Source organism: Mytilus edulis, chromosome 10 (assembly GCF_963676685.1).
Source record: "Mytilus edulis chromosome 10, xbMytEdul2.2, whole genome shotgun sequence".
Classification (NCBI taxonomy): Eukaryota; Metazoa; Mollusca; class Bivalvia; order Mytilida; family Mytilidae; genus Mytilus; species Mytilus edulis.
In genome coordinates this window covers 44,993,157-45,006,993 of record NC_092353.1, presented here as the reverse complement: position 1 = coordinate 45,006,993, position 13,837 = coordinate 44,993,157, and the positions used below count along the sequence as shown (strand labels likewise).

The 13,837-nt window shown below is 32.4% G+C and overlaps 2 long non-coding RNA genes across 2 annotated transcripts; both read left to right on the top strand.

Moving 5' to 3' along the window:
- Positions 1-4,145: 4,145 nt before the first annotated feature.
- Positions 4,146-6,837, top strand: LOC139492441 (uncharacterized). Its single transcript, XR_011656842.1, has 2 exons — positions 4,146-4,280; positions 6,442-6,837. It is a non-coding gene; the product is annotated as an uncharacterized lncRNA (long non-coding RNA).
- A 1,948-nt stretch (positions 6,838-8,785) lies between these two features.
- On the top strand, positions 8,786-11,308 carry LOC139492440 (uncharacterized). The gene is made up of 2 exons (XR_011656841.1): positions 8,786-8,864; positions 10,940-11,308. It is a non-coding gene; the product is annotated as an uncharacterized lncRNA (long non-coding RNA).
- Positions 11,309-13,837: the final 2,529 nt, after the last annotated feature.

Below are 13,837 nucleotides of genomic sequence, written 5' to 3'. Positions count from 1 at the left end.
CATTTAATTGATTAGTTAAACAACACCTACCGTTATCTTGTTCCTTCGTTAAATATACTGCCTAAATCAAAGGTAAACGCTTAAAACTGTCCTTACCTAGATTTAGCACTTCGGTGTTGACATGGATATCAATTATGTGGTCATTTTTATAAATTTTCTGTTTATAAAACTTTGAATTTTTTCTAAAAACTAAGGATTTTCTTATTTTGATTCTATTTTGATATGAGCGTCACTGATGAGTCTTATGTAGACGAAACGCGCTGTCGTTCTAAATTATGATCCTGGTACCTTTGATAACTTAATACGCCAGACGCACGTTTCGTCTACACAAGACTCATCAGATCAGTCAGCTCAGATAATAACAGTTATAAAGCCAAAAAAGTATAAACTTGAAGAGCATTGAGGACCCAAAATTCCAAAAAGTTGTGCCAAATACGGGTAGGTAATCTATTCCTGGGATATGAAAATCCTTATTTTTCGAAAAGTTCAAAGTTTGTTATAGAAAATTTATAAACATTACCATATAATTGATATTCATGTCAGCACCGAAGTGCTGACTACTGAGCTGGTAATACCCTCGCGGACGAAACGTCCACCAGCAGTTGCATCGACCCAGTGGTGTAAATAGTTAATCCAAGGTACCAGGATTATAATTTAATACGCCAGACGCACGTTTCGTCTGCATAAGACTTATAAGTGACGCTTAGATAGTAATAGTTATATAGCTAAACAATTACAAGGTTAAAGAGCATTGAGGACCCACAATTCCAAAAAGTTGTGCCAAATACGGCTTAGGTGATCTATTCCTGGGATAAGAAAATCCTCAGGTTTTCGAAAAACTTTTACTTAATTCTAAGGAGAGGAGTTGGGTTCTGCTAATAGTTATCAAAGGTACCAGGATTATCTTTTAGTATATATTTATATACCATAAAAAAAATTAAAAAAAGAAGAAATAACAAACAATTTTATAAAGTAAAAACAATATTAAAGCTTATCTATTTAAATAAGTTGTCAGCATATTTTTTTGGATATTCGAAAATAAGGAAAGGGTATCAAAAATGAAGATACGAAACTTATTTATATATCTATTGATAATACAGGTGAAACGAAGTTAATCTTTATCGATATAACAATGATTGTCGTTTTTTTCGGGGCGCAATATATTTTTTTCTTCGTCATTTATTCAAATTATTATTGTAATATCGTCAAATAAACTCATCATAGTTACCTAGAATGAAATGTTGTATTTACGCCAGACGCGCGTTTCGTCTACTAAGAACTCATCAGTAGTGCTCGAATCAAAAGTCAAAAGGCAAAATAGAGAACAAAGTTGAAGAGCATTGAGGACCCAAAATTCCTAAAAGTTTTGCCAAATACAGCCAAGGTAATCTATTTCTGAAGTAGAATTTCCTCAGTATTTCAAAAGTTCAAGTGAGGCTCTTACCTAATTCCTTCGATATAGTTGCACAGTGGTAAGTTTCTCTTTCTTATTGGTTAAATGTTATACAAGATCACAAAATAAAAGCACTTATATTCATTAAGTCTTTATAATCAGTTTGTTCTTCATACTTTGTTTGGCCTTTTTAACATTTTTGGATTCGAGCGTCACAGATGTGTCTTTTGTTGACGAAACGCGCGTCTGGCGTAAACACAAAATGTCATCCTGGTTTTTTTTTGTCTGTCACTTATTATCTGCCTCGTTCTCTTCGCCACACACACAAACAAACTATTTCTAGATTAACATAATTTTGAAAGTATAAAATTTCTAATTTTCGTTCTTTTGTCAGAAGATCTATTTTTATTGTTAAACATTTGATGGAAATATAACGAAATTCTATAAAAATACAACTGAATAATAAATATCTGTAAAATGTAAACACTCTAATAGCAATATGATTATTTGAAAATTAATTCAGCAGGAAGTGAAAGTGCTAAGCTATGTCTTTAGACTTCTGATGTTTCCCAGTATTTGAAAAAATACTGTGAGAAGAACAAAGACTGTGTCGATCGATCATTATGTTGTTCAATTGCGCCGTGGATCATTGGCAAACGTTTGTTAGACGTACATCAAGATCATGTGCTGCACAATTGCTGCCATACAAGAATGAAAGTGCAACATGGTGTGATCTTCAAATACAGTACTCACCGGAAATACCAAATTATCATTATCTCTTTAATGTTTGCCCGTGTGCACCTGGAGTGAAATGTACACCATCAACAGACCTGCCATTGCATTATCCTAAAGGCCTATTTTGAAAATGTACAAAGACAATTATACACAAAATATTCAACAATATATTGCTTGCTGTTAACAATTAACTTCACTAGTCCAGCATTCTAGTGAAGGATCTCTTTATTTTTACAAGAAATCCAGTATTTCTCTCGGTTTAACAATAATACATTTCAATTTATCTAAACTATATTATAAATATTTCATTTTGAACAGTAAATAAATAAGTATATATATGAAATTTATCAATATGTGACATATGTATTATCTGGCTTGTTTGGAACGAAAAAGTTTCCGGAAATAGTTCACATTTGCCGTTATCGATTTTATCTATTGGCCCAATTATGTCGGTGATTTAGAGTCAGTTTAATATTACGTTAAAAGTTAACGCTACTTTTAGAGCGGTTTTTATTTATCTATATTGTTAACGGCACTATATCTTTTGTTATCGTTGTGTTGTGTAGTATGTAACTATATTGAGCTGATATAACACAATCAAACAAATTAGACGTTGTTTACTACCTGTCCAGATATTGAGTTTATTCATTCGTCACATACTGCATACTAAGCTCATGTATGTAAGATAAATACCCAAGAGCACAGTTGATTATTCTTTAGCCATTCCTATTAATAGAAGCAATAGTCTTTTTAAACATATTTATTTATAGCGGATTGGAAAACAAGTTATTATAACTTATATTAATCCCTTTCCATTTTGCGGGGCTCTTTATCGATATCTATAAGTGTGCCTTTTACGTACAAGAGATGTTGTTCTCTCTTAACACGGGTCAGCCATTTATCGTCCCCTTCCGATGGACAAACATCGTTTCTCAAGACCATATTTACAAATGATGTCAAGCGAGACACGAGTCCCTCAATTTTTCTCGTCGGAACGGTGATCGAACCAGGAACCGTTGTGTTTGTAGTCTGATACGTTGACAACTACACCACGGCTCCCTCAATAGTTAGCCTATTTGTTTCTATTTTTGTTTGTTTAGGATTAAAATGCGGAATACTGGAAAAAAGGTGTATATGTCAAATATTTTTTCTCTATTGAAAGAAGAAAATAAACTTAAATTGTATACATAATGTAAGTTACAACATCTTATTTTCACCGTTCTTAATAAGGGAATTGCATTTATTAAGGAAATGATGTTTCTTTTTCTAATAATATTTTGCATTACAAACAGTAATGATAATGGTTCAATAACATGGTACACATATGTATAAAATGCAATTCGACAGTTGATAGTTTCTTGCTTAACGTTCTGTGGTAATTATGACATGCATATTGAGAACGAAAAATTATTCACAATTATTACAATAGCTTGATTCTCTAAGGTTTGACGACAGGGATGAAGATAGTTGGAAAATTTGAACTGCTCCCGGAAGAAAACGATGATGTGTTTGATGCAATGCCTTGCAACATACACCTCTCAAACTTAGAGTTCTCTTTCGTGCCGAGATCGTGTCAGCTCTACAACGTGCATCCCTTATATTTTCGGACCTCGGATTTATAAATTCCACGCAGCCTAATAGATAACACACTTTATACTGTTAGTCGGACGATGACTAACCAAGGTGACCATATTCCATAATCAGGTCAACCTGTAGTTTCCATGAAATATGCTAGTATCAACAAGTCCTTCTACATATAGAGTGTTAAGGGACTATCAAAAATAAAAATAGTAATAAGGAGTATATAACATCAATGCCAATCTAAAAAAAAAGAATTGACAACGAATTATATAGAAGATGTGAAACATGTTAATCTAAGCTACAGGTAATACAGAAGGAACAAAGTTTGTCATCACCTATACTAGTTTTACTAAAATTGATTACCAAAACAAAACCTAGGGTTTCAATGTCGTAGTATAATTGTGTTTTTACCAACTGTTCAATATCACAGACATATATAGATAACACTATATGTGAGGGTCAATGTCAAGAATATAGGTTAAAACGTTCGCAAATGATTAGCATTTAGTATTTAAAAATGGCTCAATTACTACTGACAACGATCCTGTTAATTGGTTGCTTTTGCATAGTGGTAAGTTTCTTTTTTGTTTTTGATTGAATGTTATAAAAGAATTAAAGTCATTTTTAACCATTAAACCGATATAACTAGCCTATCTGTAAGCGATGTTCCACTACTATCCCCTTCGCAACACAAATAAGTTGACATGTGAAAGATTTATATATTTGTTTCTGAACTACTTTTATTTCAGAAAGGAAATGTGTTTAATTATGTACTTATTTAGTTAAAACATTTCGATTCTGTTAGTAATATAATATCCAGATAAAATACATATGACAATAAGAAAATCAGAAGGACATGAGCACCGGCATCACAGACTCATTAAGACAGTGGTTTAGCTGAAACGTGTTGCATACATGTGGAGGCGGATCTGCTTACCCTTCCGGAGCACCTGAGATCATCCCCAGTTTTTGGTGGGGTTCGTGTTGCTTAGTCTTTAGTTTTCTATGTTGTGTCTTCTGTACTATTATTTGTCTATGTGTCTTTTTATTTTAGCCGTGGCATGGTCAGTTTATTTTCAATTACGAGTTTGACTACCCTCTGGTATCTTTCGTCCTTCTTGCATGATTATAACATGGCTATTAATTATATACAAATGATAAGTTAATAATGTCGATATTGGAACGCCAACAAGTTAAGTTGAATAAGCTTCTGTGTAGTTTTCATATAGATAATTGTGCTTTGTCTTTGTTCTGAACAACTGTTTAAGGCATAGTTTACACAACAATTGACTCTTTTTTTCTTTTTTACAATTATAACCTCAAAAAAGTGTTCTACATTTTAGCTTAAATATATACAAATCATGAACACAGAATATTTATCCTTTGTATGAACTCATTTTCGACAAATCATGTTGAAACATATATCAACCTTTTGAATACCATGACGCTCGCCAATTAAGAACGACCTAATGAAACATATCAAAATGATAAAGTTGTGTCCTTTGCAAAATTCCTCCTTTTTTTCCCTCTCTATAATTGATCATGTAAATGATGATACAAACGACACCACAAAAACTAGAAGAAAACAAGCGGTTGGCACGAAGGAAAAGTAGTCCGTCGTCAACAATGCTGGTCATTAATGACTATCTTATGTACTCCCTTTTATGTTACATTCTGTAAATATCGACAATGCAATTCCCCATAGGAACTTCTTTTATGGCTAAAACAGTACCACTTTTACTACAATATCCTAGAGTTTAAACTTACGCTAAAATAATGTGCTACCCCTACCTTGACTTTCAGTTTTCCAAATGTTTAATTTGACCTTTATGCAAAACAAAATAATTATGTATTTTTACTGATCTTTACTGGTAACATTCCCAATTATATCTCTACGAGATGAAGCATAGAGGTTATATCTGGAACCAGTACGTAAACACAATTAATTATCTTTGAATATTATATATCTCCCCACAAGAAGCGTGGTTTGTGAAACAGCTGTAGTGCAACCTTTACTGATTATATTTTTTTCAACATAAAAATTAATATAATTACACACATTAATGTATATAATTATGGAAAAGTATGTAAATTTATCATTTCATATTACTGGGCGTAGTTGAATATTTCCTATGTATCCACAGATGTTGAATATATAGCTGCGGTACGTCGTTGAAACACTCATATCTACTGGTGTTTAAATCGATATAACCGGACGGTGCTTTCAATTACTTTGGAAGTCTTCATTTGCATTTTTACGCTTGCGGCATACAAATAACACCCTGATGATAAAATTGTTTCATAAAGGTCAAAATAAAAGAACAACATCTGGGTTTTTTTATATGAGACTTTCAATAAAAGTGTTATCTTTTCAAGCCTGTTCAGTTTGTTGTAGGCTGAGTGAACATTGCTAAACTTTGGTAGTCTTATCAATTGGACTGCTGAACTTTTTATTGAAAATCTAACGTTGATAGCATGCTGTCATGACGTGCCACTCAGTACCTTGAGTTTAATTGAAATCTTTGTTGAAAGTATATATACTGTTCCTTATATCTTTTCTTCTCATCATTCATTTGTATTTAACAATTTATGATGGAATATATATAAAATTTTGTAATACACAGTTATAAATAAAACATCTTAGAAAAGTTACTATGATCATTTGAACATTACTTCAACAAGAAGTGAAGAACACTATATACGGCTAAAAACGTATTTTTTCTATCTTTCAGAATTCGGATGTTTCCCCGTATTACAGAAATCACTGTGAGACGAACAACGACTGTGTCGATCAATCATTATGTTGTTCAATAGCACCGTTGCTCATCATTGGCAAACGTTTCTTAGACAGTCATCTGGATAAAAGATATAACCTGCAGTACTGCATGCCATACAAGAATGAAAGTGCAACAACGTGTCATCTTCGATTACAGTACTCACCGGAAATGCCAAATTATCATAGTTTCTCTAATGATTGCCCATGCGCACCTGGACTAAAATGTACACCTTCAACAGACCTGCCATCGCGTTATCCGAAAGACCGATTTGGAAAATGTACAAAGACAAATCTATAGATTTTTTTCGAAATAAAATTTATCAAATGTCAGTACATTGCCAAATGTTTGCAATTTATTTTTTATTTCGGCTTCCCTGTAACACAGTCCTACTTGTTTGCATATGGAAACAATACTTAGCACCAATATAGTCCCAACAACCAAGTATCTTATATATTAAGCGTTTGAGAAAAAACTACCAAGTAAACCGCAATCGGATCGCCTGGAAATTGACGGAAGACATTTAAGCGAATAAAATCGATCGGTTGTATTTTAGAACACACACGTAAAATTATCAATGCTTATTTCAGCTACTGACATTTGTCCAATTTTATACATTCAGTAGTGATGGTGGTCTCGAACAATGGTAGTAAGGATCATCATTCACAATTCTGAATGAGGATCGTTGGTTAAATATTTTTTTTCAAAATAATGTATTTATATCACATAAAGTTGATTTTATTATTGGTTTTTGTAAGTGAACTCCTCTTTTTGAAATACTAAGGCTTTTCTACCTCAGGCACAGATAACCTTAGCTGTATTTGGCAAAACTTTTAGGAATTTTGGTCCGCAATGCTCTTCAACTTCGTACTTTATTTGGCCTTTTTAACGTTTTAGGATTCGAGCGTCACTGATGAGTCTTTTGTAGACGAAACGCGCGTCTGGCGTATACTAAATTTAGTCCTGGTATCTATGATGAGTTTATTTACAACCACTGGGTCGATGCCACTGCTGGTGGAGATTTATTTCCCCGAGGGTATCACAAGCCCAGTAGTCAGCACTTTTTGTGCTGACATGAATTGTCATTGATATGGTTATATTTATAAAGGAGTAGGTTCAGTAAGACCCCTTTTTGGCCCCAAAATATAGCAGTTTTACAAAATTGTTAAAATGTAAACTTTAAGTTATTTATTGTACAGTAGAATGCTTCTGCTACATAAATATGGGCTGTTTTGACAATACAATGCACATATATCGGGTACTAGCACCATTAAGTCATGCTAAATTACTGAAATCTTCACAATTCTAGCATTTCAGTTAAATTTTAGACAGTTTTCGTGTGAAACGAAAGTGGCCGCATTCGTGTTCATCCTAAATATTGAAATGTAAGTTGTATTTTATGATAATACATAACATATATAAAGGTTGAGGATGAACACGGATGCGGCCACTTTTATTTTTGACAAAAATCATCTGAAAAGTGACATTTTTCGGCATATTTGGTAGATTTTTCATATTTGAGCTTGAATCAGGTTGTTTTTAGTGACTATATCAGTTAAAATCTTTCACATAAATTAATTGATTCAAATGAAATAGACACTTAAGTGTTTAAAAAGTGGTCAAAATCTTTCGTAAGATAAACTTGAAATTTGAGGCCAAAATCGGTCCTTACTCCTTTACTGTTTACAAATTTTTGAATTTTTTGAAATACTAAGGATTTTCTACCTCAGGCATAAATTACCTTAGCTGTAGTTAGCAATAACTTTTAGGAATTTTGGTCCGCAATGCTCTTCAACTTCGTACTTTATTTGGCCTTTTTAACGTTTTTAGATTCGAGCGTCACTGATGAGTCTTTTGTAGACGAAACACGCGTCTGGCGTATAATAAATTTAGTCCTGGTATCTATGATGAGTTTATTTACTTCATTTTTAGTAGTAGTTTACATGAACATTTTGAAACTTGATTTTAGGATGATTGGGGATATGTTTACTGTATATAGATATTAAAAGATGCGGTATGAGTGCCAATGAGACAACTCTCCATCAAAGTCAACCTGAAAGGTCAAAGAACGGCCTTGCACACGAAGCTGTATCATCTACCTTACGTATTCAGACTCCTTCAAAATGTAAGAATTTGTAAGAATAATATTTTGAATGTATAACGTGATCGTAATGACAACAAATCGTAATATTATGATTGCCAGATATATCCATGACAGATTTCATACAAGTATTACAGATAATGCCAATAATTGTAAGTTGATGTCCATAATATAGGATAAAAGCTTAAAACAAGATAAGCATTCGTACAATTACTGATTTGAAATGACGAAGCTAATAATATTAAAAACGATCTTGACTATCAGTTATCTTTCTATAGTGGTAAGTTTCTTTCAATATAGTAATGTCATAAAAATACATACAGCATACCAATTGTTATCATTTACAAAAAATGTACTGGTATCTAAACGTTTGATTTTTAATCACTCTTCTTAACTTTTCTTCATCGTACATTCAATGATAGTATTCTTAAACATGATAAATCATGCATGTTAAAAACAACACATTACTGAGAGGGTGTTACAGCAGACTGTTGTCCTATGAAAACATTGTCAACCGCGACGTTTTAACTAATATTAATTCAAATAAACAACTTTGGGACACATGAACTTTAACTTCTTTTTTTAATATTTCAATAAATCGTTGTCAAAGCCTATCCCAGCACCCCAACTCCATAGATCACAAGGTGTTTCGAACATCTATTTAGACCAATTAAAATTAACTAATTGACCATGGCTATGTCCATCGTCAGTAGCCCAAGCCATTGCATAGTGACACTTATTATAAAAATACTGTAATTTTTATTAGGGGCTCGACACCTCATGATCTGTCTGACTAATATTTTTCTATACTCTTTATCTACTTAACCTTGTTTATCAATTTAACGAACAAAGTATAGAATCTATTTTCATAATCTCCATAGGAATTTTGGACCAGGTGAGCTAAAACTAAACACGTTTTGTACCTATAATGTTCACATTACAATAAATAATGACATATTTGAAACTGATTCTTTGGTGTGTCAAAAAGTACAGTAAGATTATTTTTTTTGTTTCTTGAAACTTTTTTTTTATTATTATTAATGAGTGTTGATTTTTCAACAAAATTGATCGTGAAAGATCGGTCTACGCATTATCTTGATCGTGGAAGACAAGGCAGGCGGGCGCAGGATGATTGCAGTTTTTACATGTAACATTACATTAAAGGACATATTATAAAAAAAAAATGTTTACGTTTCTAGGTAAGCTATAATGAAAACGAATCATTTATAGATGGCACTTTGAAATACTTGAAATAATTATTCAAATAAGAACGAACATTGTTGCTTTTTTCACTTTATCTGATTTTAAACTTTTTTTAAATAATGATAAACGTATATGATAAGTAGATTTACAAGATAAAAGACCCTTCAGGAACGTAAATTGTCATATAAAGTAAAAGTATATATGTATCTAAATGCTTACGGCATTGGACATTATAGTCTTATTCACCAACAAAAGAGAACTGGAAATAGTCATGTAAATCCGTTATTTGATATACCAATAATGATAAATTAAAATACTATTTACCCTATAATTAAATATTGATTTGAAAGTTTTCGTAGCATCAAATCTGTCACGAACTGGATCTTTCACAAACCCTAAATTCTTCTTTTTTATATTTTGTAAATACTTTTTTGCAAAGTTTCTGATTAGACCTACACCGATAAACGTTAGATTCATTTCATTCATTAAAATGGAATAATATTTTACCAAATAAGTTTATTAATCATTCTAATTATGAAAAAAAATTGTATGTTTACATATTTAATGTTATAGAAATGTCGAAGAGCAATCTGTTTTTTTTTTTTTGTAGTTTTGTAAAAACTGTGTCCTATTAAACCTTGTTTTTCTCAGATACTGATCATAATGTCGAACTATATATTTTGGTAGACTCATTAAATTAGATACAATCGCAATACTTGACCACCGTTATACATTCTTTCACGGTAATTTTTCTCGATATACATTCTCTACTTTCATATTTTTCAACGAGATGTTGAATTCCTTCAGTACACCTATACAATATTCAGCCTTAATTCAGTGACAATAAACTTGAGTACTATTTTAAACAAAGATAACTAAGGTCTGAAAGTTTATAATTTGAATCAAGGAGATTATAATACCAGTAAAAAGTCCTTGTTCAAAGTACATACTGTTTGTTATATTTTTTTTCTTCATATAATTCATATGTATTGTTCATCTGATGATGGGAATGGAAATTTGTTTTCCTCAAATACACCTATGGAATGCTCTAAAATGTACAAACTCTAAAATCAATTATTTTTGGTACATATTACTCATACAAGAAGTGAAATTCGCTTGATATAGCTTAAATCGTATTTTTCTACTTTTCAGACTTCTGATGTTTCCCCGTATTACAGAAATTACTGTGAGACGAACGACGACTGTGTCGATCCATCATTTTGTTGTTCAATAGCACCGTTGATCATTGGCAAACGTTTATTAGACAGTCACTTAGATAAACACAATAACCTGTACCACTGTTTGCCATACATGAATGAAAATTCAACATTGTGTCATCTTCGGTTACAGTCCTCACCGGAAAAAACAAATTATTATTATATCGTGAATGTATGCCCATGCGCACCTGGACTGAAATGTACACCTTCAGACGATCCACCAATGCATTTACCTAAAGACCTATTTGGAAGATGCACAAAGACAAATCCATAGGTTTTCTAAATTAAATTTGATCAAATTTCAGTACATTACCAAATGTTTTCGATTAATAATCTTTTTAATTATAACATTTAGAATCAAAAGTGAAATAACGAAAAATACCATGAAAATATCAAAATTAAAAGCTCAAACACGTCAAACAAATGAATAAAAATTGGCATATGTGAAAACTGTGAAAACTGTCTAATGATGAGAAAATAAAGGTTGGCAGGTATGTGAAACTTACATAAATGAAGAGATAAATGAAAAATGAACAGATTGATGCCCGATTTATATAATTCCAAGGCCGTCAGTCGGCACCAGAAGCGACGAAGCAGCGCATCTATTTTGGGTGGGCAAATATCCACTTTTTGATATGGGACGAGTTCTGACGTCCCACGGCCCCAGCTTGTCTGGCAAAACAGCCGTTGGACGTCAGAGTAATCTCGGACTAATAATATATGAAATTACTTTGGAACAGTTCATCTTTACTTGATATCTTCATTTCTTGGCCATTCAGTACTTTATCTTATATTTTGTTTCTGTGTGTGTTGCATTGTCGTTTTTGTTTTATTTTTGGTTTTGTTCTTTTTAGCTCACCTTTCTAAAAGGAAATGTGAGCTTTTGCCATCACTTGGCGTCCGTCGTCGTCCGTCCGTCGTAAACTATTTCAAAGATCTTCTCCTCTGAAACTACTGAACCAATTCAAACCAAACTTCATCTGATTGATTCCTAGGGTATCTAGAATAAAGTTTGTGTTTTAGTTCCCATTTCATCAAAAAACATGGCCGCCATGGCTAAAAATAGAACATAGGGGTAAAATGCAGTTTTTAGCTTATAACTCAAAAACCAAAGCATTTAGAGCAAATCTGACGGAGTAAAATTGTTTATCAAGTCAAGATCTATCTGCCCTGAAATTTTCAGATGAATCGGACAACCCGTTGTTAGGTTGCTGCCCCTGAATTTGTAATTTTAAGGAAATTTTGCTGTTTTTGGTTATTATCATGAATATTATTATAGATAGAGATAAACTGTAAACAGCAAAAATGTTCAGCAAAGTAAGATTTACAAATAAGTCAACATGGCCGAAATGGTCAGTTGACCCCTTTAGGAGTTATGGCCCTTTATAGTCAATTTTTAACCATTTTCCGTAAATCTTAGTTATCTTTTACAAAAATCTTCTCCTCTGAAACTACAGGGCCAAATTTAACCAAACATGGCCAAAATCATTATTAGGGTATCTAGTTTACAAATTGTGTCTGGTGACCCGGCTAACCAACCAAGATGGCCGCCATGGCTAAAAAAAAATAGAACATAGGGGTAAAATGCAGTTTTTAGCTTATAACTCAAAAACCAAAGCATTTAGAGCAAATCTGACGGAGTAAAATTGTTTATCAGGTCAAGATCTATCTGCCCTGAAATTTTCAGATGAATCGGACAACCCGTTGTTGGGTTGCCGCCCCTGAATTGGTAATTTTAAGGAAATTTTGCTGTTTTTGGTTATTATCTTGAATATTATTATAGATGTAGATAAACTGTAAACAGCAATAATGTAATGCTTGGGGTATACAATGTTTTTTTATACTTTCATCATATATTATATTACACGAGACAAACGAGACATTTCACTGTGTCCACTGTTGTTTTTGCTTTTGAAGAAGATATGACAGAATCGAAGAACCATTTATATAAATTGAAAACCCAAAATAATGATTGATGGAAGATTTAAGCAAAAAATTTAAGGTGAGCGATTCAGGCTCTTGAAAGCCTCTTGTTTTGTTTGTTTTTTGTTGCACTTCAGAGTTTCTGTTGATTCGTTTTATTCCTCTTAAAATTGATGTGTTTACCTCAGTTTTAGTTTGTAACCTAGATTTGTTTTCTTTCAATCGATTTGTGACTTTCGAACAGCGGTATACTACTGTTGCCTTTGTTTATCAATCCTAAAAATGTATTTGTCACACTTGTTTGTTCCCTAGTTGATTTCGAAAGTATTAAGTTCAATTTAACCAGGTTATAAATGGAATCGCTTTTAGAATAAAACCAGTATTAATCTGTGTTCAGTGTGTTATTATGGCGAGGTAAGTGGTACAGAATAACAATGTCAGCACTCAAACATCCAATGGAAATTTTGAATATTTCGCTACTAGTTAATGTTCTGCTCCCCCTTAGAATGGTGATGATGCACAAGGAAAAAGTTAAAAAATTTAAAAGATTAATGAAAACGAAATATTTCAGTCTTAGCATGTCTGTATATTTGTTAATTTTAGTCAATTTTTAGGACTTTTATAATCTTTTCTGATGAGTCTTATGAGACGAAACGCGCGTCTGGCGTAAATATAAAATTTAATCCTGGTATCTGTGATGCGTTTATTTACAACCACTGGGTCGATGCCACTCTGGTGGAGATTTATTTCTTCTGTGTTGACTTGAGTTATCATTGATATGCTCATAATTATATACTAACTGTCAACAAAACTTTGATTTTTTTAAGGTTTTTCTACCTCAGGAATAGATTACATTAGCTGTATTTTGCGGAACTTTTAGGAATATTTGGTCATCAATGCTCTTCAACTT